Source organism: Lutra lutra, chromosome 3 (assembly GCF_902655055.1).
Source record: "Lutra lutra chromosome 3, mLutLut1.2, whole genome shotgun sequence".
In the NCBI taxonomy this organism is placed as follows: domain Eukaryota; kingdom Metazoa; phylum Chordata; class Mammalia; order Carnivora; family Mustelidae; genus Lutra; species Lutra lutra.
The window spans coordinates 179,607,170-179,634,372 of NC_062280.1; the positions used below are offsets into that span (position 1 = coordinate 179,607,170).

General features: G+C 34.6%; 1 long non-coding RNA gene across 1 annotated transcript in view; it reads right to left on the minus strand.

The window, feature by feature from the left end:
• Nucleotides 1–962: 962 nt before the first annotated feature.
• Nucleotides 963–27,203, minus strand: part of LOC125095423 (uncharacterized) — a 118,399-nt gene continuing 92,158 nt past the window's right edge. Inside the window, exon 3 of the long non-coding RNA XR_007125875.1 lies at nucleotides 963–1,401. This is a non-coding gene — a long non-coding RNA (uncharacterized LOC125095423). The remainder of the gene's footprint in view (nucleotides 1,402–27,203) is intronic.

Genomic DNA, 27,203 nt, shown 5'->3' on the forward strand with positions numbered 1-27,203 from the left:
TATCACTGGAACTAAGAACAAGTAATCTTAGCACTACCTTTGTCATAAGCACTGAAAAACTGTTCCCTAAATGGAGAATTTCTAATATACTCCTCTCTATTTTTTACTCTACAGGAACTATGTCATCATGCATTTTTTGAAAAGATTTTATTTACCTATTTGATAGAGAGAGTGATCACAAGTAGGCAGAGAGGCAGGCAAAGAGAGGGGGGAAGCAGGCTCCCTGCTGAACAGAGAACCCGCCCCCCAATGCAGGACTCCCTCCCAGGACCCTGAGACCCTGACCTGAGCCAAAGGCAGAGGTTTAACCCACTGAGCCACCCTGGCACCCCCATCATGCATTTTTTATACTGTGCCAGGGATACAGTGAAAAAAGAATATAATGAAACATGAATTTACAGTTTTGTAAAAGACATTTTTCATAATTTTAAAGGGAGAACAAACCACATTTCTATAGATGAGGATATAAGCACTTCAATCCTTGACAATTGATTGAATGCTTAATGTTACAGAAATTTGGCCATAAAAATATAAATTTCAGTTTTTAGGTGAAATTAAGTTGTGCAATCTTATCATTAGAAAAATATAAGGCCCCCAATAAGGATCAGCCTTTTCTATTAATAATCTCAAAATATTAGTTATTTATATTCTAAAGGCTCCAACAGTAATTAGTAAATCAAACATAAGTTTCTTAAATTAGCAATCAGTCCTTATTAATTTTTGTATACATAGATTCACATAATGTCTCTCACTTGAATGAATGGAAGAAATAATGACACCAAAACAAATAATTTTTGAAATAATTTAATTCTGCAACATTGTTCATATTGATCATTTCTTGCTTCATATTTCTATTACCTTTAATTACATTAGTGTGACACAGTATAACCAAAGAGTACTAGGGCTGATATAAAACAGGTAAATTAGCAGCAAAACATACTTTGGTAATGTGTTAGTAATAGAATAGCAGAAGTAGCAGCAACAGCAGCAGTAGTAAAACTAACAAAAGAAGTAACATATTTTAGAGCGTGTATGTGACAAGAATAGGTTAAAAGCTTTGTATACATTATATCTTTAATATTCACTTTAAATCTGAACATTACTCATATTAATATTTTTCTTACAGACAAGGAAATCTGGGGTCTGAAAAAGTTATATAATAACCCAAATGTTCTAAAAATAATATATAATAAAGTCAGTGTCTGAGCCCTGGTGTACTAGGGTTATACTCTTAATCATTAGTATGTAATAGTGCAGGTGTATGGGGATAGATGAATGGATAGATAGATAGATAACGCCTTTTTCAAATACCTAGCAACAAGCAGGAAAGGACTTTCTTCAGTTCAGCATTTGATGAATCATTTTCACACATATTAATCTTCAATGAGTCAGGAAACACATCTAGGAAGCAAATGAACAAAAAAATTACAGCAGTAGAAACTCAGTTAATGACTGGGTGCCTGAATGTCTCAGTCACCTAAGCATCTGCTTTCAGCTCAGGACATGATCCCAGGGTCCTGAGAATCAGCCCCATGTTCCTTGGTCTCCCTGCTCAGCAAGGAGTCTGCTTCTCCCTCTCCCTCTGCCTGCTACTCTGCCTGCTTGAGCTCTCTGTCAAATAAATAAAATCTTTAAAAAATTAAAAAAAAAATAAAAAAAGAAGAGAAACGGTTAATGAAGCAATTATGGTGAAAATGTGTCAAATGAATCATGGTGAATGAAACATGTAAGGGCTTACAGAATTTAGATTTACAAAAATCTATGGGTATTTAATTAAAGATTATCATATATAACCACATGGGAAAACCTGAGATGCAATGAAACAATTTGGGGGATGATAATGTTGTAGCATGCTGATTGAGCAAGCAGAGATTCAAACATAGTCAAGACAGTAGAATATTCTAGGATATAAGATTTCATCTATAAAGGGAACATGGCCACTGACAATAGTATCAGATATGATACTGCTCTTTAAATATTATCAAGACCTTACTGTATCACTATACACTCAATTTGACGAGGCTAACTATGAATGCACAACATCACTATCTATGTAGGCTTCATTTAATAATGACTAGTATTCAATGAACAATTCTATTGGGTAGAATATCAATCCCTGAAGACAACTTTTTTAGTTGCTCATCATGGAGAGATGAGAGTGTTCTTAACATAGTTGGAATTTCCTGTGTTTTTGTATGTGAAGAACTTAGATGTGCTATGTGTGGGAGTTGATAAAATCCCATTCTGTCTCAGTGTTTAGATCCTTGCCAATGATTGGAATATCTGAGACATTAACTATGAGAATGTCTGAAGAATAGAGATAACAATGTGTGTATAGAGTAGGAGTTGGGAGTCAAGAGGAAGGCCAATAAGGATGGAGAGTTTGAAGATGAGTGCAGAGAACATAAAGTAAAAAGGAATAAAAAGATCCAGACTATGTAGGGACTTTTGGGTCATATTAAGCATAATGAATTTTAAATCTGAAAACAATTAAATGTCATGAATGATAGTTCCATTATTTAATTTAGAGGTTAAATTATATTCCTTATGATTTCACCAGTCACTTTTTTAATGTTCTTTGTTCCTCTCATCTCTCTGTTTGTATTCTCCCATGCCTGCTTCATCTCCTAATTTGAAAGCCACTTAATTTTCTTCTCCAGTTTTAACTCCCTTCTTTGCTTGTCATGTCATCAGTGTCACTATATATTGTCTATCTTGTCAATTCTTAGAAACAGTAATAAGTTGTCTGAGAAATACTTGGGTATTTTTTAGATCTTTTAATTTACTTTATATTTTAGTATTATATTTACTGTTTTAAAAATTTGCTTTTCAGGAACCTAAATCTTATCTTGTTTGCTGTGGTATATATATCTTTGAGTAATTTTGAACAGGTTTATGTCATTAAATTAGTTTTTCTTTAATTGTATCAATTTCCACTTTATTACCTGTCTATTGAATGGGATGTGTAAGATAGAAGGCAGAATTATATGTAATAGATGGTATTATTTAATTATGTTCAAACCCTACAAAATAAATAAATATATACTTAAACCTGATTTTTATGAACAATTAATCTAGCTTCCAGATTGAACTCATTTTTATTTTTAATAATTTTTTTTGTGGTATCCTTACTAAGTATATTCAATGAAAAACTCATTATTTGAGCCCTTCATCTGGCTCTCTGCACAGCGGGGATCCTGCTTCCCCCTCTCTCTCTGCCTACTTGTGATCTCTCTCCCTGTCGAATAAATAAATAAAATTTAAAAAAAAAAAAAAGAAAGAAAAACTCATTATTACAGCAGATTTTTATAGTTCTCCATTGCTTATTTTCTTGGTAACCAAAAGTTATATGTACATCAGATACATCAAAGGTAGGCTGTTTATGCTCAATATGTACAAATATAATTCTTCAGCCACTGGATAAAAAACAAATATATATTTGTGTAATGTTGTCTTCTGGTACCAGAAGTGATGGCTTGTATTAATAAAATGGTTTAATAGATATAAAAACATACAATTGGTCATTTATAAATATCAGAAACATTCACTCAGCTGAGAATATAAGTCTCTTGCTAATGAGTCAACACATCATCTAAAAATATTATTTTCATTTCCTGTCTGACTTAATTTATAACTATATACTCAGTTACTCCATAGTCCCATAGTCTGGTTGGTTACTGGCATTCAGGGAACCAAGTAACACTTCACTTCAGTGTTGCAGGGAAGGAGATGAACCTTCTCATATCATTCTGAAAGTCACATGGTCTTTAAAACCAGTGTCTACTAATATTTTGTTTTTGATTGCTGTGTTGTAGGATCCAGGAAAGATTTGAAAATTGCTAGGATAATTAAATAATGATAAAGCCTTTCATATTTTTATAAAAACTGAGTAAGTCTGTGGTTGAGCCTAAAGACATCAACATGAAGGAAATACTTAATAATCAGCCTGGATTTGAATTGTTAATTTAACAACAATAAATATTATGAACAAGAATTTCAATCATTTAAGTTTTCAGTAGTATATGAACGGATTGGTTTTATGAAGCCAGGAATTAAGACAATGTTGTTTATAATCTAGTTAGTAATGTAGAACACAAAAGAAGCAAGGGAGAGGGAAATGGGGAATTGTTTGATAAGTATAAAGATTGAATGGAGCCGAGATGCCCTTCAACAGATGAATGGATAAAGAAGATGTAGTTCATATACATACTGGAATATTACTCAGCCATTAGAAAGAACGAATACCCAACTTTTGCAACAACATGGATGGGACTGGAGGAGATTATTTTGAGCGAAATAAGTCAAGCAGAGAAAGTCAACTATCATATGGTTTCACTTACTTGTGGAACAAAAGGAATAACATGAAGGGCATTAAAAGAAAGAAAGGAAAAGTAAAGGGGGGGATTGGAGGGGGAGATGAACCATGATAAACTGTGGACTCAGAAACAAACTGAGGGTTTTAGAGGGGAGGGGGTGGGGGATGGGTGAAGTGGTGGTGAATATTAAGGAGGGCACGGATTGCATGGAGCACTGGGTGTTATATGTAAACAATGAATCTTGGAACACTACATCAAAAACTAATAATATTTTGTATGGTGACTAACATAACACACTAAAAATTAAAAGAAAGTATGAATACCTGCCATTTGCATCGACATCAGTGAACTGGAATGTATTATGCTAAGTGAAATAAGTTAATCAGAGAAAGACAATTATCATATGGTTTCACTCATATGTGGAGTGTAAGGGGGAGAAATCGAGAGAGAGACAAACCATGAAAGACTCTTGACTCAGAAACAAACTGAGGGTTGCAGAAGGGGAGGTGGGTGGGGGATGAGATAACTGGGTGATGGGCATTAAGGAGGGCACATGATGTGGTGAACACTGGGTATTATACACAACTGATGAATCATTGAACACTACGTCTAAAACTAATGATGTACTATATGTTGGATAATTGAATTTAAATTAAAAAAATAAAATAAAAGATGATGAAAGATAAAAATTGTATCGAAGATGACCAAATTCTAGAGATCTGTATATCTATATCTATATCTATACCTACCATATAGTGCCTGTAGGTAAAAAAAAAAAAAAAATTATTGTACATGTAAAAATCTGTTAGGAGAGTAGATGTCATGTTAAGTATTCAAATAACTAAATAACTAAATAAGAAAACTGAGAACATCATGAAGCTATGGTAATGGCAATATGCAAAGGTAAATAAAGTTATTTTCAGAAAAATTTCCTCAGATGTTGAGAAAAAAAAATATTTTCCTTCTATTGTAAATCAGAAAACCACCTTAATCATTATTTAGTGTCAGTCAATATTTCCTCCATTTCAGTGACTGGCCTGGAACGACCATGCAATCTGAAATTAAGTGAGGCTTAAGAAAAAGCCAGTATTATTAGCCTAAGCCTTTGAAAATGTCAGAAGCCTGTTTTAAGTCTCAGAAAACATATCCTTTATCTTTGTTATTTATCTAAAATTTTTTCACATATCACACTGAAAGAAAATAGAAACTATTTCTTATTTAGCATTATTATTTTTTTTTAATTTATTTGACAGACAGAGATCACAAGTAGGCAGAGAGACAGGCAGAGAGAGGGGGGGAAGCAGGCTCCCTGCCGAGCAGAGAGCCCGATGTGGGGCTCGATCCCAGGACCCTGGGATCATGACCTGAGCTGAAGGCAGAGGCTTTAACCCGCTGAGCCACCCAGGTGCCCCTTATTTAGCATTATTTTTACTTTGATTGAATTACTAATACTGCAATATTTTGGCAAAGCTCTATTTTTTAGCCTTTTAAAATGTATTTGATTAGGTTTGAACAAGAGTTGTCAAAACACAGCCTACTACCTTCTTCTGCTACTTCAGTATCTCTTATCAAAATTAAACATTTGAAAACTACATTATCACTAAATATACTTTAACATCAAGCTAGAATTCTATCATCAAAACTCTATCATGTTCAAATGTGCAAATACTTTGCTATCTTAGAAATTGGCTTGCTAAAAAGAGTATGATCTGCCACTAAGTTGAATTTTCCTCGTAAATGCAATGATAAAAATGTAACAGTTTTGTACAAAGATGATGACTTGGAATTTAGAAATACAAAATTTAAATTGCATTTAGAAATTTAGAATTAGAAATTCTTTATTTAGAAATTCAGAATTGGAACTTAAAAATACAAAATATAAATTGAGGGAATATTTAATTTTATCAAATATATTTTTTCTGATTGTATACCAAATGATTCAAAATATATCTGAAAAATACAGGCTTGGAGAAATGGTATGAAACTAATGTTATAATGGTGCAAAAGTTAATATAACAGAGCTTATAACATGTACATTTGCATGCCTATTTATTTTAGAATTAACATACACTATTTTGTTAGATGCTCGTTTAGATAAAAGACTACTTTTTTTTTAAGATTTTATTTATTCATTTGACAGACAGAGATTACAAGGAAGCAGAGAGGCAGGCAGGCGGGGAGCGGGGGCAGGCTCTCCACTGAGCAGAGAGCCCGATGCAGGGCTTGATCCCAGGACCCTGAGCTCATGACCTGAGCGGAAGGCAGAGGCTTAACCAAATGAGCCATGCAGGTGCCTCAATAAAAGATTACTCTTACAAATATTATTTTTTAAAGCAAGCTTTATGCCCAATATGGGGCTTGAATTCATGACTCTGAGATCAAGAGCTGCATGTTCTACTGACTGACGCAGCCAGTCAGTCAGTAAAAATTTAATTTAAAAAAATTAATTTTTAAAAATTTTATTTAAAAAGTAATGGTAATTTATTAGTAGAGTAGTAGGTTCATAGTAATTGATTACTTCTATTTGGACATAAAGAAAAATTATTAACCCAAATAACTACTATTTATGAGATAAATTCAAAACAACTTCATCTTTTTTGGCTAAAGTAAATATTTAACTAATATAAGCATAGTACTTCTAGAATGAATCATTGGAAAACTGTAAGCACTTTTTGTTAGTGAGTCTTTAGATAGGAAATATCTTATTGAGACAGCTTAAAATTTGTTTTAGGGGAAAAAGAAAATAACCTTTCAAACATGTAATTTACAGAGGTCATGGTATTTGAGTAAATTATATACATAGGACTTCAAGTGTGAATCATTAGAAAACTGTGAACACCTTTTGTTACTGAGTCCTTAAATAGTAAATATCTTATTGGGACAGCATGAAGTAAGATTCATTTTGGGAAGAAAGAAAACAAATTTCAAACATGTATTATTTACAGAGATCATGGCATTTTAGTAAATATTAGTTCAATACAAATTTATTTATAAACCACTCTAATCAAGGGAAAATGGGAGTGGTACAAGATGCAACTCAGTAAAAAATGAATAATGGGAGGACGGAAAGGGAAAAAACTCCATCAAACTGTGGTATAAACAGTAATTTTGAAATTGTTAGCATAGGATGTAAACCTCCTCCATGACAAGGGAGTGGAAGTTAAAAGGGTCTTAGAAGGAGTATAGCGGAGACTCCATTTAAGGAGTTAGACTGTGTGATCAAAATTGCAGGAAAGAAGTAAACATATTCCTTTGACTAAAGCACAACTTATACTGTCTAAATGTTCATTGTCTAGTGGACTAGATTATTGTTATCTATTCTATGTCCTGTTACCAGGTTATTGTTAATTGTTATCAATTACAAAATCTAGGTAAGTGGTATGCCAAATATGTACAGTAAAGAAACCAATCTAGCAGAAGCAGATTCACCTACTAAAGACACATTTATGGAGGACCTGCTATGCCCCGTTGATTGCATTCAGCTTTGAGAATACCTTTGTCACCATGAAAGGCAGTGCCCCTACTCTCAAAGAGTTAGTATGTTAAGGTTGTTTTTCCCAATTTTTTTTGAAAAAACAAAACAACAACAACAACAACAACAAAATACCCAGAAACAGTAGCCATGACAAATCAGGCTGCCCTGCAGGAATCAGGCAATAGACTTCTAGAACAGTAAATAAGATACGGTGTCTAAGAACATTTTCTAATCTTTAATTCTGGAGAACACATTGTTATGTCTTAAGGAATTCTAAGAGAAAAATGAAAGATTGTTTGGGATGCAATTCTTAGCCGAAGTAAATAATAAACTCACTCATGTTGTAGTAGGATGAACATGAATAGTGAAACCACCTTGACTCAAACCGGATTATGACTCTACCACTCACAGACACTGAAACCTTTCATAAACTACTTAGAAATAGAGTTTCAGATTAAGACTAATAACTGATATACTATAATTCAGCACTTTAAACATAGAAGTATTATAAAATTTCATGTAAATATTACACAGACTCTTAGTACTTGATATGAAAAAAAAAATAGGTGAATCTACTCTGTTTGAAGTGAAAATAAGGGTCTAATTTCTTGAATGGTAGACCCTGATTTTGGCTATTCTGAGTTGGCTCATGAAACACTTCCCAAAAATACTACTGAAAATCTAAGGAGCAGAGTTGAAAAAATTCCTCAGCCTAGTTCATCTTCATTTAGTATGGAATACAGTCCAGAGAATTTATTTCCATTCTCTTCCACAGTTAGTTGTGGCCTACTTGCAACTAAAATATATTCCTCTAAATGCCAGTTTACTAAATGCTCCACCATTGTCTGGAAAAAATGGTAATGTATTATTCAAAAGGAAAATTAAAAATTATATATAATCCATTTTGTTAGAATGCCCTGCTGATGTGAACACCATTTTGTTAGATGTAGAAAATATCTCTCTTCTACTTCGATTTTATAGGATTTTGAGAAAGGGGAAATCAAAAGACAAACGTACAATTTGGAAAGGACATATTGTAATAATACTTCTCCATGATTATCAAGATGGAGACAAATTTTATTATTTATACCTTGCTTTTCTCTCTCTCTTTTCCTAGATCAATTTGCATTTAAAAGTATTCATGTTATGAGTAAAGATCAAAATCATGTCAGTTTCTAAGGCTGTAAATTAATTAATCAATTAAACTAACATTAATTGAATATGCAGTGAAACCCTATGTTTATCAAAAATAAGCAATCTAATGTTCACATGTGAAGATCCATAATCAATATAAAGATGTTAAGTTATTAACCAATGCTAATAGGGTTTATTTGTAAACTCTTGTAGTTCTTGAGAAATTTTAAAACTTTTATAAGTAGTTGCAATGAAATACTGTGCAGTTGTCACTTTCCATGTAATCTATTTATACTTCTCCCATTTATCATTATTAAATTTCAAATAGAAATGCGATAGGGGGAGACAAACCATGAGAGACTGTGGACTCTGGAAAACAAACTGAGGGTTTTGGAGGGGAGGGGGTTGGGGGTTGGGTGACCCTGGTGGTGGGTATTATGGAGCATGGGGTGTGATGCATAAACAATGAATTTTGGAACACTGAAAAAAAAAATAAAATAAAACTAATTTTTATTAGTTTATTATTTATGTGATAGCACCTTGTTTAGCCCAGTGATTATTTTTGCCCAATATAATGTATTTGTCAATTGATTACAATAAATAAGCTATAACTTGGCTGTCAGTAAGTTGTACTAAATTGTCAAATTTAATATACTTGCATTGAGTTCTGTTTTTTTTTTTTGTACTTGTGAAAAAAAGCTTTATTCAATGGCCAAATCTATTGATATGTAGGCAATGCTGAAGCATTTGAGAGGCAGATATAATAAGAGAAATAAAAAATGAAAGAAAAGAGAAAAAGATGGAGCTAATTAAAAGAAGATAAAAGAGAAAAAAAAGCAGAGGGAGACACTTTAAAAATCAATTATGAAATACAAGGATATTTTTATTTCTAATCAAGGACAAAACATAAATGTATGAATAGTGCTATATTTATACATTAATCCAGCCATGATTTATTGTATATTTACTATGTTCCAGGCATTCTGAAGGTTGACAGGAATATAGACAATGCCAACTAGAAGGGGATAGTCTATTGGGGACACTGACAAGTCAAGGGACATCATATTAGTGCATTATGAATGTTTAAAAGATAATCCCAGCTGCTATTAGAATCCAAGGCAAAGAACATCCTTATAGTTCTGTACATCAGAAGTCCTGTATGGGTCATCAAAAAGTCCACAGAACTGTGTTCCTCTCTGGGGGCTCCTAGAACAAAGTCCATCTCCGTGCTGAATTGTATTATCATCAGAATTCAGCTCCTTGCAGCTGTTGGACTAAGGCCCTTGTTTTCTTGGGGACTGTAAACTAAACCATTCCCAACTTCTAGATGTTGCCACATTTCTTGGCTCCTATTCCCCTTCTTTTCTCTCAAAACTAGCAATAGCAGGTCTAGTCCTCACTCTGCATCTTCTGACTCACTCTTCCACTTTTCTCTTCCACATTTAGGGACTCATATTTAGATTGGGCCTACCCAGGTACTGCAGGAAAATCTCCTTACCTCAATGTCCTCGGCCTTAGTCACATCTGTAAGTTATTTTGCCATATTAGATAACAGCTCTGGAGATCAGGGTCTGGACATCTTCAGCATTATTCCATCCACCAGAGAAACAGTAGGTAAGCTCCTTAACAAAAAGATATATCTAAGCCAAATTTTAAAGAATAAGTAAGATTTCCCCAGAGGAAGAAAAATTAGTTTAGCAAGAAGAATTCAGAGAGAGGTTTTATGAGTCAGAAAAAAAAAAAAAAAAAAAAGAAAAAGAAAAAGAAATGGCACTTTTGAAAAAATGTCTTCAGTTTAAGAAGTTAAGATGTTAGGAAAGGCTGAAGGGATTATCAGGAGAATAAAGTGTTGTCCTATGCAGTGACTGGGTGTTTGAGCTTTATTCTAAATGTAGTAGAAAACCATGGGAGCTTTTTAAGAAATAAAACAATATCATGTGTTTATTTTATAAAAATTACTGACAGCAGCCTGAAAAGGAATTGCAGGAAAAGGTCAAAACTGGACAAATAGAGGAAAGTTAGGAAGATAATTCAATAAATGAGAGGAGAAATGGTATCAGCTTTATCAAAGGCAATAACAGTGATGACCTTGAAGAGAGGATGGATTCTAACAATATCCAGGAAGTATAAGTAAGAGAACTTGACAATAAATTGGATGTGGGGGATAAAGTTAATGGGGGAGAAAGAATGATCTCAAGAATTTTAGCCTTGGAAGCTCAGTCTGGGAGATGTAAGTGTCAACTCATGTTCCTTAAAACGTATGCCGGAGGAATTGCAGTAAGCCTGGAAAGGCTGATTTAGTCTGTGATATACTGGGTTTGGCTGCCCTACAATGAAACTTCAGTTAGAATGGAGATTGAAAACAATTATATCTTTATAAGATGTTGCTCAGTCTTTATTAAATCTATACCGTTGCTTTTCCTCATTAACATCATATCATTGGCCTATAATTTTAAATGGACACAAATTTAAATTGTTAATTGACACAGAAATTCAGTGCATTAAAAGTATAACAACCTTGAAGTTTAAAAGGGAGAGAGGACATAAATCAAGGCATGACAATGTCTTTGGTGTCTATAAAGCCTCACACTGTAAGAAAGGTATATGTTATAATGGAAATTAGTTGGAAATCAGTTACAAGAAGATGTGTCTTCCAGCTCTATAATTTCTGAAAGTATTCTAATAGAATAACTACAATTTAGTCCATGAAAATTTTTCACAAACATCTTTACAAAATAATTCAGATGTTATTTTCACTTCTGTTACTAATCTCTAATTAAAGTTACTAGGGTTCCTTGGAGGACCATTGATTTCATGGGTTTGGGTAGGAGAAACAAATAGGCTTGGCGTGAACTCTTTTGTCACTATCTACATTTAAAATACATTCAAGGGATGCCTGTGTGGCTCAGTGGGTTAAGCCTCTGTCTTTGGCTCAGGTCATCATCTCATGGTCCTGGTATTGAGCCCTGCATCGGGCTCTCTGCTGGGCAGTGAGCCTACTTCCCCCTCTCTCTCTGCCTGCCTCTCTACCTAGTTGTAATATCTCTGTCAAATAAATAATATCTTTAAAAAAATAAAATGCATTCAAGATGTGCTGAAGCCGTATTAAAGGGTCTCTCAATGACCGCACTATAATAATTAGACAATTAAATATTGAAAATTATTATGGTAATTTGGATCATTTGAATTTATAAAAATCTACGAGTTCAAAAGAGAAAATTAAGTATATACACAAGGGTAAAAGGATGACAAAATAGAATAGTTATAATTTTAAGTTACTTTCATATAGAGGGCATTTTATCCTAATAATTATGCACTTGATCATGAACCATATAAGCAAGTATATATATGTGTGTGTATGTGTGTATATATATGTGTATGTGTGTGTATATATATGTGTGTGTATGTGTGTGTGTAACCATATAAGCAAGTATATATGTGTGTGTGTGTGTGTGTGTGTGTGTGTGTGTGTATATATATATATATACAAGCTTTTAAAAACAGCTAAAGTACAGGGACGTCTGGGTAGCTCAGTGGGTTAAAGCCTCTGCTTTTGGCTCAGGTCATGATCCCAGGGTCCTGGGATCGAGCCCCGAGTCAGGCTCTCTGCTCAGCGGGGAGCCTGCTTCCTCCTCTCTCTCTCTGCCTGCTTCTCTGCCTACGTGTGATCTCTCTCTGTCAAATAAATAAATAAAATCTTTAAAAAAAACAGCTAAAGTACAAACACTAAAATGTTCAGACAAAAATATGCTTAAATACTAAAAAATTGCAGCAAAAACAGGAATTAAAAGTGAGTCCAAATATTGGTGATCACTAGTGACCAGTTATTAACAAGATCAGTCACTATTTCAAAAACATAAATTAGTCAAATGTTTCAAAGAATAAGATTGTGTAGACATGATCCCTTGGTCAAAAAATAGAAAAAAATTACTAAATTACTTTATAAATTTTGAAGAAATACTGTTAAGCTATATACAGGTTTCCAATCATAAAAAAAAAGACATAATATCCCATGATATAAAAAGCGAAGCTTCATTACATTAGAAAACAAAAGAGAGAGAAAGACTGGCAGACAGACATACTCAGGATAATATTGAATGCTTTCATTTCAAACAATGTCCTTAGACCAAGCACTTATATCTTAGGTACCCAGCAAGAGTCAACTCTCCAGCAATCATAAATTTATAACTTTGGTATGGTCTTCTTTTTATTATGCATTGAAAGAGAACTAGAGTAAATGTAAAAATAATACACAGTATATTAATTGAAACCCTAGGAATATGAGGAAATGGCCAATTGAGTGAAACGGTAAAAATAAGATGCAAATAAGTTTATGTTACAAACACCTATAACTTTGAACTGTCTCCTTAATTCCAAAAGGCTGTGCTCTGCTTAGAATCTGTTTCCCAACACTGCAGTTTGGGAAGGACCTCTGAGTCCTGCCTATGTGCTAATGTCCAAAAAGTGATGGTTGGGTAAGTCACATCTCAGTTACTCTATCAAATCTAATGACAGATTTTTCTCCAATATAATTTTGCAAAATTATTTAACAGCCTCAGTGTGGAGGCTGTGCCCTCTGAAAGCAGGCTTTGCACTTCTCTAACTGGTTTATGTTGTAATCTAGTTTTGTTTCAGACATTTTTGTAATAGAAGGGGTCTTGTAAAAGTGGGTCTTGAGGACAGTTTCATCCATGCATGAGACAAGGGCATGCATTTCAGGTTTTTATACAACAGAAAGCTTTTCCTTTGTTCCTTTAATTCCCCTTTCTCCACTTCTGCATACTTGGAGACAATTCTTCACGGGTGTCTTCCCTTTCCACTTACCAATTCAGCAGAGGCACTAACTGCCTTATTTCTAAACTACCTTTTCAAGGTTGTGTGTATAGCAAACAGCCTTGGAAGATATTTTCCTCCAGAGCAGATAACAGGTATGTTTACTGTCCACCATAAAAAATTTGAATTTCCAAAGAAAAATGTTCCTCTCCTGTAATTCAACACATTGTGTGTGCAAAACTCACTTGGCTCTTTTTACATCACTCTTTAGAAATATGGGCTTATAGAACATGTGCAGTAAGACCTTGACACTCTGATTAAAGCTACTGGAATGGCTAATTACTTTGTCTTTGTTCTAGGAGAGTCATATCTTCTGACAGCATCCAAGAAATAGTAAAAGACTAACGTTTAAACTTGCATATCTGGTAACATTTCAGACCTTTCCCAGTTCTTGACAGTTTGCGCAATGAGGATGGGACACTAACAGAGATATGGCTTTTAGGAAGAGGAAGGATGAGTCTTGGTGGCCTGGTTAACAGAACATGAGAGACTGAGGAAGCAGAATTAAAGGCAGCTGCTTCACTGGTACCATGGTTGTTGCTAACCATTCTCTGGGCAAGTGGACTTAGTCATCACTATGACAGTCAGCCTTCGGTCCTCCTAGGTAGGCAGGAATTTCTGAACCCTTTTAGGTAAAAGTTACAGGGACACCCATCTATACTAAGCATGAAAAGGTGAAATTTGTAACTGCTGTGTGCAAAACCAGGTGAATCACTGAAACTTCAAATAGTTGGCTTGTGAAGAAAATTGATGCATAATGCTTATGAAGGGATAACTGTATCACCTAAACAACTTCACAGCCCACCCTCCCCTGTAGCATGTCAAGCCAACCTTAGTCCATTTGGAGACAGAAATTATCTCAGAGATTTTGCAGTGGGTCCTGACTGATGTAAAGCTGCTCTTTGGCCCTATTGGGAAGATTTCTCTGAGAAAGAAAAATTCCTTAGGGAACAACAGATGACCCATTGACAAATGTTCTTGTTAAGGGCCTGTTCTCTGATGTGACCAACTGCAATCAAGCCATTAATCAAGTCTGCACCTCACAGACTGTCACTGTCACTGGCTGGACCTATCATCCAATATGATGTGAAAACATATTCACTGTAATGGAATGGGTATAAATAAAGGACTCTATTGTTCTGATGTGGAGTACATAAATCCATACCAAATCAATGACTCTTACAAGAATTTGACCCATTCATATCCAGTGAGAGAGGCAAAATCATATGAGGCAATTGCCCAAGACTGCGGCCAGGAAATTAACTAAATCAAACTTTTGTCCCACTCTCAGGGTTAAGTTTTGCTACTGGAATGAAACTCAATGATTTTGCGCTAATGGAGGGAGAATAACAACCTCAATCTGAGGGAAAGAAAGAAACTTTATAGATATAGATCTATATGATCTAAATATGTAGATAAGGTATTTATTCTATCGCAATATGTCTCCAGTATCACAAAATCACTGTATTCCAAAGTGTCTCCTGAAAGCCTTCCTCACAAAGAGAAATGTGTGTTGGGGCTCTCACAAACTGATGGTAGCTCCTTAAATTTAAATCACCAACAGAGCTGCCATTCTCTTCCAGGTGGCTCTAATCATAGCTTAATAATCACCATTTATGTTACCATTATCAAATCTTTACCAGAAAAAGCTAAGTATGTTCCCAGCTCCTGCAACTTTCAGAAAAAAATACTTGTATACACCTCCATATGTCTGCCCTACTCTCATTCACTTTCCATAGCTCAGTTACCACTGACCAACACAGATCCTATTTGGGAAGCTCCCAACAATTGTGAACAATTTTTTTTTCTTTTTATCCAGGGGAGACAAGATGGTGGTACAGTCAACTTTGACCCTTGACTGATGTAGGCTACAAGTAAGACACCAACAGTTGTATATATTTTAGATGGAAAATCCAGAAACCCAGGAGTCATCAACATCTCACTCCTCAGAGTCCAAGTTCTAACAATTTAACTTTCTGACTTTAGTTCAGTCTCTCATGTTTCCAAGTTTGATTTAGTGCAGTCACTACCTATCTGTCCTTCTTGCTTCCAGTCTTGTTGCCTGAAGTCTAGACTCTGCTAAAATAAATAAATAAATAAATAAATAATCTTCCTAACATGAATAATCACATGATGTTCTACTTAATATTCATTAAGAGAGCAAACATCATTGAGAATAAAGGGCAAAATCCCTAGCATGGCCTGCAACATCCTTCATGACCCGGCACTGATCTTCTCATCCAAAATTGCTCCTCCTATTCCCAATACCTTCTCCATATGCTCAAGTACCAGTGTGCCTGCACTTTGCACACATTTTTGCAGTTCCCTTATATATCATGCTTCCTCTTCTTCTTCTTTCTTTCTAGTTGTTCTTTCTAGTCATTCTTTCTGCTTAGGACTTTGTTCAGATCCTTGTATTCCCAATGTCTCATTTCATTTTTGACTTAAATTCTTCTCAGAAATTTGATCAGTTGCTCACTGATATGTTTACACAGCACCCATATAGGACTTTAATATACTTGCTATCACTCTATTTGGCATTATTCTACTTATGTGTCATATCTCCAAATACCCATAAGCTCCTTCTATCTGAAGCTACCTCTACACCACTCTATAAATTCCAAACTCAATGTAAATACTCAATAAATGTTCTGTGAGATAAATGTTCTGTGAGACATATGATGGTATTCCACACTATTATTTCAGTTATTAAAGTTTGTATGATGACATGGTCAATGGAAGAGAAATTGCAAATAAAATAGTTTTAAAGGGGCACCTGGGTGGCTCAGTGAGTTAAGCCTCTGCCTTCAGCTCAGGTCATGATCTTGGGGTCCTGGGATGGAGCCTCACATCGGGCTCTCTGCTCAGCAGGGAGTCTGCTCCCCCTCTCTCTGCTTGCCTCTCTACTTATTTGTGATCTCTCTCTCTGTCAAATAAATAAATAAAATCTTTAAAAAAATAAAATAGTTTTAAAATAGTCATTTTGGATGAAGGTAATTCAGTCTTTATCCTGCTGTATAACACATTAATTTAACATTTTTACACAAAAAGTTACTTGTAAGAATATAGCCGTAGCGTCTCATGAACATATGAATAATGAATTCTCCTCTCACACACAATTAACAATTAGGTTTCCAGATTAGTTATTTGTCACATTGAAAAGGGCACAGATCTCAGATTAAGGGATGCTAAGCAGATAAATGTTGGACAGTTCTTCACAAACTACTAGAGATTCAGTGGGTTGTCCTGGAAACATAAGGGCGATATAAAGTGAAAAGAGGAAGGAAACAAACAAGAGATATAAACACAGATGATAGGAAACTCTACTTTTCTATGTCACCTAGATCTGCTCTATGTTCTGGTACTTCATGGAAGCATCACAATTAAAACAATGGAGATACTTAGGTTGTTTTCATATTTTGGTTATTGTGAATAAAGCTGCAATAAACACAGGAATGCAGATATCTCTTTGAGGTCCTGATTTCTTTGAATATATACCCAGAAGTGGTATTATTGGATTGGATGAATGAATGGATAAGAAGATGTGGTTTGTGTATGTGTGTGTATGTATGTGTATATGTGTATGTGTGTATATATATATTTGTATATATAAGATCCAATTATATTACAATATAATATTATAATTTATAATAATAATACATGTATTTATATATGATATACAATAACGGATGAGAATCATGAGATAGAAATCTTGCCATTTGCAACAACATAGACATTATGCTAAATGATATAAGTCAGAAAAGGGAAGACATATACAGCATTCTATCACTTATATGTAGAATCTAAAATAGCTGAACTTAAAGAAGCTTAGAACAGAATGGGGGTTAATAGCGGCTGGGGTGGAAAGATGGAAGAAATGGGGAGATGTTGGTTAAGGAGTACAAACTTCCACTTATAAGATAAAAAGTTCTGGGGACCTAGTGTACAGCATGGTGGCTGTAGTTAACAACACTGCATTATACACATGGAAGTTGCTAAGGGAGTAAATCTTAAATGCTCTCACTACAAAAAAAAGAAATGGCAATTATGTGATATGTTGGAGGTTTTCATTAATGCTACAATGGTAATCATTTCATAATATATACATGTATCAAATCAACACATTGTATATCGTAAACTTACACCATGTTGTATGTCAATTATATCTCAGTAAAGCTGGAAAACATGTAAAAACAAACAAAACCCCCAGAAAACCAAACCGAAACAAAATGTAATAGAGAATGGAAATACTGGAGTCTTCTCTCTTCCTAACTGGGGAAGAAAATCAGCCTAATGAGGTGAATGGGTTGGAATTTGGGAAAGAGCTTGTAGGAAGAATGTAAAAATGGGAAAATTTTAAAAACATGTCAAACTATATCATATACAGATAATAAAAATGCTTTCTTAGAATTTGAATTTATATATAATGTGATTTTAATCATTTTAATTAATAAATTCACATGCCATCACAATACCACAGAGCAGGCGTGCCTGGGTGGTTCAGTCAGTTAAGCATCTGGCCCTTGATTTCAGCTCAGATCTCAATCTCAGAGTTTTAAGATCGAGCCCTGTGCTGGTCTCCACACTGGGTATGGAACCTGAGTAAGACACTCCCCATCCAAAATAAAATAAAATAAAATACCACACATTAGTAATATTAATGGGATAGTTCTAGAAAAAAATAAATACATCTCTATGTGCAACTGGTAAAATTTCCTCTGTAAATGCAAAATAGAAAGTATTTCCTTGTTTGTCCATTTCATTGACCTTTGTGATTCATTCCTTTGTTACACTCTATTTTTTTTTACCTTAAAGCAGTAATTTTTATTTTTCTTCAGTAATCTATGTAACAACCAGATGAAAATGAAGGCTTTTGCTGCAGTGGACTTCATAAAAGTAACAGTGAGCACAGTATACTTGAAGTTTTCACTATCATTGTTTTCTGTAATAATTCTCTTTTAAGGATAGTAATTTTAAAATTATGCCAAGAAATATACTCAGTGGTAACAAAATATAAATTAGCCTTACTCTTTAGCAGTGGTTCTAGATTCTGTCACTATCAATGCTTATAAATTATAAAATGTCACTTTTAAATTCTAAGTTCCAACATTATTAGATTAAATTTCTCTTTTTAAAGATTAGTCCTGGTGCGCATCTACCAAAAGTGCATCTTCAAAGAGGAAGCTTCTCTCTTTCTCCTCTGCTGCTGTCCTGTCTTCATTTTTTAAAAAAAATCAACCATTCTGAAAGAGCTAAATTCCCTTCTATATTTAAATTTCATCATTTTCTCTTTCATTTACTAGTGAAAGGATATGCACCTATGTCCTCCCCCCATCTATTGTCTAGAGTTTTCACCTCTGACTTCCTCAAAATCTTCCACTTGGTCATTTTTCTCAAAAGGACATAGAATTAAAGGAGACTGAATAACACATTACAGATGTGGATACATTGATATGCCTCCCCCCCAAAAAAAGAAAAAACACCAGTACAAAATCAATAATGCAATAATGAATTTATTGCATAATACAGATACATGACTAATTCTATATTTCATTCTCTTAACTGTCATTCATCGATTCATTCGAAATATTTATCAAATGTTTATCATGCATCTGGCACTGAACTAAATATTGTGATGTGTCCATGAGAATGGCAAAAGTGAGATGAACATTAATTAGGACAGAGAATGTAGGTAAGTGAACAAGCAATAACAACCCACAGAGAAGACAATCAACTCAGGCATCAGGACTGAAAAAGCCGAGTCCTAGATTAGTGGATCTGGTGGATAGATAACATAGTGCTAGAGGAAAGAGACCAGTACTTTTTTTTTTTTTTTTGAAAGATTTTATTTATTTATTTGACAGACAGAGATCACAAGTAGGCAGGAAGGCAGGCAGAGAGAGAGGAGGAAGCAGGCTCTCTGCAGAGCAGAGAGCCAAATGCAGGGCTTGATCCCAGAACCCTGGGATCATGACCTAAGCCAAAGGCAGAGGCTTTAACCCACTGAGCCACCCAGGTGCCAGTACTTTAACCAGAGAGATGTCTGCAAGTTTAAAAGTTTGGGGAAACAAGTAATCACAGATCAATTTTGTATGACTGGTTCAGAAACAGTGAGAAAAAGGGCAAGCCTCGCTAGGCTGCATTTATATAATAATGTATAGGCACCCTGAAGCATTTGGACTTCATCTTAAATTTAATGGGAATTCAGTTGGGGGTGGGTGACAATTTGTTTTGAAGAATTCACCTAGGTTGTTTTCAGGGAGATGACTGAACACTGTCCCTTATCCAAATTAGAACTATCAGTTGTCTGCATTGTATATCCGAGAACAAGACTTGTAGGAAGAAACAAACAATCTGAGTATATAAAAATGGAGCCAATCAGATTTAATGATTGATAATGAAACAGAGAGATATGAATGGCTATGCGCTGTATGAATGGCTATACTGATCTCAGACGGTGGCAAATGAATTTATGGTGCTGCCAATCACTGGGAAAGAAAATTTAGATGAGGAGCTGTTTGCTAAGTAAAGTATTGCAATAAGTTTAAAAAAAGATAGTTATTTGGTATTTAGATTTTTCAGATTTCTATTAACAATTTTGGCAACAGTATTAATCTTTTTTAAGATATCTTTGTAGCACCTCAGAATGGAGATTAAAAAGCTCTAAAAGGCATGATATAAGTGGTTAGAAAGACGTTAGGGAGATAGGTTGGCCTACATTGCAAATGAAATACGGATAATTTTAATTTTGCATGTGGTGTAGCATGTAAAAAAATATCAAGACAAAAGCACATCCAAAACTTCCAAGGGTAAATATTTAAGCCAGTTGTAATTTCAACAGAGTCAAGTTACTAAAATGCTGATTTTGTGTTAGTTCTAAGTACATACTTAATTCTTGGACACATCTTTGATCTATTGGTTTTAGGACTGAACACAGAGAAAATAAAAATTAGTGAAATAACAGCCTCTGCCTCATCCCAAAGAAGAAATAAAATAATGACAGTTTTATGCTTTCTACTGACATATGTAAGCAAACTCTATTTTTCCATTTGAAATAACATACTCATATTCTTAATGTTTTGACTGTATATACTATTATTTCCATACCATAAACACATTTAATTGCTTGATAATTTTAAGAAAGGAGTAGCTACCATGTCCTTTATATAAATAAACAAAAAATTGCAAAAATCTCCTAGTAAAATTATTATAGCCAGATCCATCAATCAAGAGGACACAATTAAAAATCAACTGTGGCAAGTGTAAATATTTTTGGAAAATGTTCAAATGCTAAATGTACTGACACAACGTAAGTTTTCCCATTGCTCTGCAGCAAGGAGATTAAAAATTCAATACTTAGATTCTAACTATTTATAGAAAGGGCTTCTAAAGATGAGCATATTAAAGAAAAATGAGTGATTACTGAAACACACCTGTTGCTAAACCCTCATACAGTTCAAAGGTACCTTACAAGTTATATGCTACTCCTTCATTTAAAATAGCTTTCTGCTTATATTCAATAATATAAAATTGTATTTTATTATATTCAACAATCCAGAAAGCTTGGGTTATTCTTTTTAAGAATCATCTCTTAAAAATAATATTTCCTTCTCTGAATATTTTTTTTCACTAGTTTACATGGGGAAATTAGCCCATAGATTCTCATGTAACCAGGGAGGAGGATATACCCAGAATAATGTGCAGAGTATATTTTTGTTTCTAATTTAATGCACGTTCAAATGTTTCATTTACATGTTCATAGCACTTTTCTAAAATATTCACCTTGTAAAGCAGGTTTGCAGATAAATTACTCTCAAATTAACTGTATATGACAACCATTTCAGTTACTTCTTTGATATCTTGCATAATTAATATATGTGCCATTTAACCATCATACTCACAATTCTCAACTTTTTAAGACAGTAGAAGACCAGGATACTTTGAACTGATACAAAATTTGAGCTTTATAAGATCCACAGCAAGTAACATTTTCTCCCTTCCTACTCCCATGTATCTACCTTTCTACCTATCTAACCATCTATTAATCTATAAAAGAATCTATGAGATAGTCTCTAAGATCTGCCCCCTTCACCTGCAGTGTAAAAACCCTGTATAATTCCAAATGCAGATAGCACCTGGTCTCCGACAGTTTAATAAATGCAGCTCTGGAAAGAAATGTTCTGACAGTTTCCAGAATGAGACTGAACCAAGGATCCTGAGCAAGAGGCATGGAAAAATGGAAGATCTCTAGCCATTCTGACATAGAATTCATGGCAGTTACTGATTAAGAAAACAGTGACCTGGGCCTGTATCTTTCTTTTCTCCTTAACTTATAAATTTCTAGTTTTGCTATGCCTTAGGGAATTACCTAATCTTCATATTTCCCTTAGTGTGCAACAACTGAATAAAAACTGTTACCTCTGTTTGACTAGTTAAACTTAAGCTATTTTTCCCCTTGACAGGATCTACATAATTAATTCTTTTTTTTTAATTTTATTTTTTATAAACATATAATATATTTTTATCCCCAGGGGTACAGGTCTGTGAATCGCCAGGTTTACACACTTCACAGCACTCACCATAGCACATACCCTCCCTGGTGTCCATAATCCCACCCCCCTCCCAACCCCCTTCCCCCCATAAACCCTCAGTTTGTTTTGTGAGATTAAGAGTCACTTATGGTTTGTCTCCCTCCCAATCCCATCTTGTTTCATTTACTCTTCTCCTACCCCCTTAACCCCACATGTTGCATCTCCTCTCCCTCATATCAGGGAGATCATATGATAGTTGTCTTTCTCCGATTGACTTATTTCGCTAAGCATGATACCCTCTAGTTCCATCCACGTCGTCGCAAATGGCAAGATTTCATTTCTTTTGATGGCTGCATAGTATTCCATTGTGTATATATACCACATCTTCTTTATCCATTCATCTGTTGATGGACATCTAGGTTGTTTCCATAGTTTGGCTATTGTAGACATTGCTGCTATAAACATTCGGGTGCACGTGCCCCTTCGGATCACTACGTTTGTATCTTTAGGGTAAATACCCAGCAGTGCAATTGCTGGGTCATAGGGTAGTTCTATTTTCAACATTTTGAGGAACCTCCATGCTGTTTTCCAGAGTGGTTACATAATTAATTCTTATACTGAGCAATTTTTTTTTTGTATGACAAAGAATTTAAAGCTTGTGATTGGCAAGAATAGCTTCAAAATTTAGCTATACTAAATTACAGAAAATTTTCCTATGGTGCCATGATGTTGTTTTGAATTATGTCTGGGTTTCATAGTGTTCATAGATCTTCAGTGAAGTAAGGATGGAAAGGTAACATTTCAGAGTTCGTAAGTCACTGAGATATAGAGACATTCTAGGTAATTTCTTCCTATCCCTAGGTTTCCTCAGAGCTGCCCACCTCATGACTAGTCTCACTAAGGGCTTCTTATCTGTCAAGGAGGTGTCAGATTAAGTGCCTCGGTTTCACTACTGATACTTAGCTCACGTGATGGTTGTATATAGAATGGAAGTTCCATGATGGTAAGGTGTTTGGTTATTTCTGTGCTTAGTAAATACAACATTTAGCACACAAAGGAGATTGAGTACATGCCTATAGGATCACTCACACACACACACACACACACACACACACACACACATTACATGCCCATATATAAATGTTCTTATACTCCAGACATCACTAGATGGTCATTTAGTATAAAATTATAAAGAACATAAAGTCTAAATTTCGGTTCTATAGATGGGTCAAAAATATGTTTTTATAGATAATGAATCCTATTATTGTCTCGTTGAGTGGAAGACTTAAAATAAACCAACTACTGGGTATTTACCCCAAAGATACAGATGTAGTGAAAAGAAGGGCCATCTGTACCCCAATGTTTATAGCAGCAATGGCCATGGTCGCCAAACTCTGGAAAGAACCAAGATGCCCTTCAATGGACGAATGGATAAGGAAGATGTGGTCCATATACACTATGGAGTATTATGCCTCCATCAGAAAGGATGAATACCCAACTTTTGTAGCAACATGGATGGGACTGGAAGAGATTATGCTGAGTGAAATAAGTCAAGCAGAGAGAGTCAATTATCATATGGTTTCACTTATTTAGGGAGCATAACAAATAGCATGGAGGACAAGGGGAGATGGAGAGCAGAAGGGAGTTGAGGGAAATTGGAAGGGGAGGTGAACTATGAGAGACTATGGACTCTGAAAAACAATCTGAGGGTTTTGAAGGGGTGGGAGGTGGGAGGATGGGGGAACCAGGTGGTGGGTATTGGAGAGGGCACAGATTGAATGGAGCACTGGGTGTGGTGCAAAAACAATGAATACTGTTACGCTGAAAATAAATAAAAAAAATAATTTAAAAAACTTAAAAAATTTTATTCATTAAAGAAATAACTTTGTCCATTAATATTTTTTAAAAATTGATCAGTTTCAAAAGGGATGGATTTTCTCTTAACAATAAATTTTAGTACTAAAGTCACTCCATTTTAGGAAGTTAGAAAACATTCTCTTGTACAATTTATGATAAACACATGAATGACCCAATGAAACAATGTTAAAGAAATGTTTACATAAACATAGACATGCACAAGCTAACACACACATACATATCAGCTCTAAGAAAGGGAGGAAAGGAAAGAGTCATGTGAAGAAGAGACATTATGTGGAAGGCCAAGTAGATAGGAATATATACCATGTTAGCCACAGCTAAACAGACCATTAAAAAGGAAATATTATAAATGGTTGCCATTCTTTCTTTGGCACACCAAGAGTTTCCAGATGTAGTCTTGGAGACGGTGGGGGCAGTTTCAGAGATACTGTAGCAAGTGAAACAGGATCCATATTGATTATTTCAAGGAATGTCTATAGCTTTTAAAATCAGTATCTTACTTTTACATGACAAGTAAAATTTCACCCCAATGAAAGCAAGTAAGAAATTCAAAATGTCTCCAAGAAGGAAAAAAAGCCTACCTATAATAAAATTAGATTGGTGTCAGGCTGCTTATTACTAACACTTGATGATAGAGAAAATTGGGAAATAACTGAATTTTTAGAGGGAAGATATCTTTAATCTGAAATTTTTATTTCCAGTAAAACTATCAGCTAGGAGTGAAAGCAAAACTAAAAACTGAAATTTTTTAATAGATTGCTTAAATATATTCTCCTTTACCTCCTACAAAGAATTATATACATTATTACATATTAATACATTTATACACTATAAAGTAATATATCATACATTAAATATTAACGTGTAACTATGTAACATATGCTATAAGTATATATTAATTGTATATACTAATATTGCTAGTTTAGAAGAAAATATGGAAGTTACAAAACACTAAGAAAAACATGAAAAATAAGGTAATTCTCTAAAATAAACTGTTATTAAAACTAGCTTATTAAAGTGAATGCATATTATTATATTTATATCTTGTTTTTGTTTTTTGCCTAAGCAGCACTATGTTTCACTAAAATAAATTAAAAAGGACAGGAATTCTAAAGACAGAACTGGTTGTAATTGTTTCATGGCCTTTATTCTCTATCAAATATAATACCCAAACAATGTTTAAAACCCTCCTAATTGCATTAAGCCTTCCAAGAGAGAAAGCAGACACTGTAGTAATATGAATCTTTTAAGACCTAGTAGTTTGTGTTTGATATCTGAGCCTAAGTCTACTGAATCAACCAAATACTATCTTTTCCCCAAAAAAGGCACATCTTGATCCTTATAAATTAGTCCTCCAGGCCTGAAATTGTGTCTTAAAGGGATTATCTACAAACTTTTTATCTACACAACAACTTGTCTGGGAGCCTGGGTGGCTCAGTGGGTTAAAATCTCTGCCTTTGGCTCAGGTCATGATCCCAGCGTCCTGGGATCGATCCCCACATCAGGCTCTCTGCTCAGCGGGGAGCCTGCTTCCCCCTCTCCCTCTGCCTGACTCTCTGCCTACTTGTGATCTCTGTCTGTCAAATAAATAAACACAATCTTTAAAAAAACAAAAAACAACAACAACTTGTCTACCTAAAATTCAAAGGCATTCTTTCTCTTCAATTTGATAATGGAAACATTCCAAAAAAAATGTGATTCTAAAATAAAAAATAGGTGTAATTTCAAATTAAGACATGTTTGCCAATTTCCCTCATTTCAGACCCACAGCTTCCTCACAGTAATGGGTACAAAAAATGTGGCTACTCTGCTAACACATAAATAACAATATCTACATATTCTAGGGTTTTGAGACCAAAATCACACCATTCCTTCATCTCCCCAAAGTCTTATGAGAGGGAACCAAGCTACACTCTTCATATTTCACAGCAGGTTTGGGAACTCAACAGAGATTGTTTATGTTGATACTTGAAGAAATAAAGATTTAAGTGTATTATATAGTTCAAAGTGGGACAATAGCTATGATAAAAACTTGTATCTTAAATGGTTAAAAGTTTGTTTCTGGAAGAACAGGAGTTTAAAGTGGAGAGAGGAATGACTTTTTACTTTTTCTTTCTCTTTCTTACTGTACGGATTTGTTACCATATGCTTGTATTACTTTTATTATGTTTATTATGTGTATTGGGGGGATTATATATCTTCCCAGCTTATCTTTATGTGCAAATATCCATTTTCCTTTTACAGTTTTGGAGTCATATTGTACTCATGTAATCTTTTATTTTTCCCAAATAACATATTGAAAAAAATTTCTAAACCATTACGTAGTCTTGTATAACATGATTTGTTCAGGGGCACCTGGGTGGCTCAGTGGGTTAAGCCTCTGCTTTCGGCTCAGGTCATGATCTCAGGGTCCTGGGATCGAGCCCTGCATCGGGCTCTCTGCTCAGCAGGGAGTCTGCTTCCCTTCCTCTCTCTCTGCCTGCTTCTCTGCCTACTTGTGATCTCTGTCTGTCAAATAAATAAATAAAATATTTTTTTAAAAAAAGGAGAGGAGCTAGGTTTTCCTCCTATTGTAGAAACAATCTGCAAATATAAAGGAGAGAAAACTCGTGTTTTAGATCAGAATTAGAAATGCCAGCATTAAGGGAATAAGCATGTATGTATTCATATATATGTAAAACTGCATATATGCATGAGTGTTTTTGTGGGTACACACTTATGCATCTGGTCACATTTGTATTCTCTAGTAAGTACACAGACAAAGTCTGGGAGCAGTGACACCATGAAAACCAAAACATATTCAGTACTCAGATATTCCGTGCCCTCTGCACTTATGTCTCTTCCCCTGCGTGGGCAACCTACATACTGTATTCAGATTTCAATACAATGTGTTGGCCATTTCCTGCAAGGATTCCCTTTGTAATCAGGTTGGACTTGAACACTCCACCTAAACTCACAGAACCTCCATATTATCCTGCTCGATTTCTAATACCCTATACCAGATTGCACCTCCTCCATGTGTAGGCTCTACTCAGA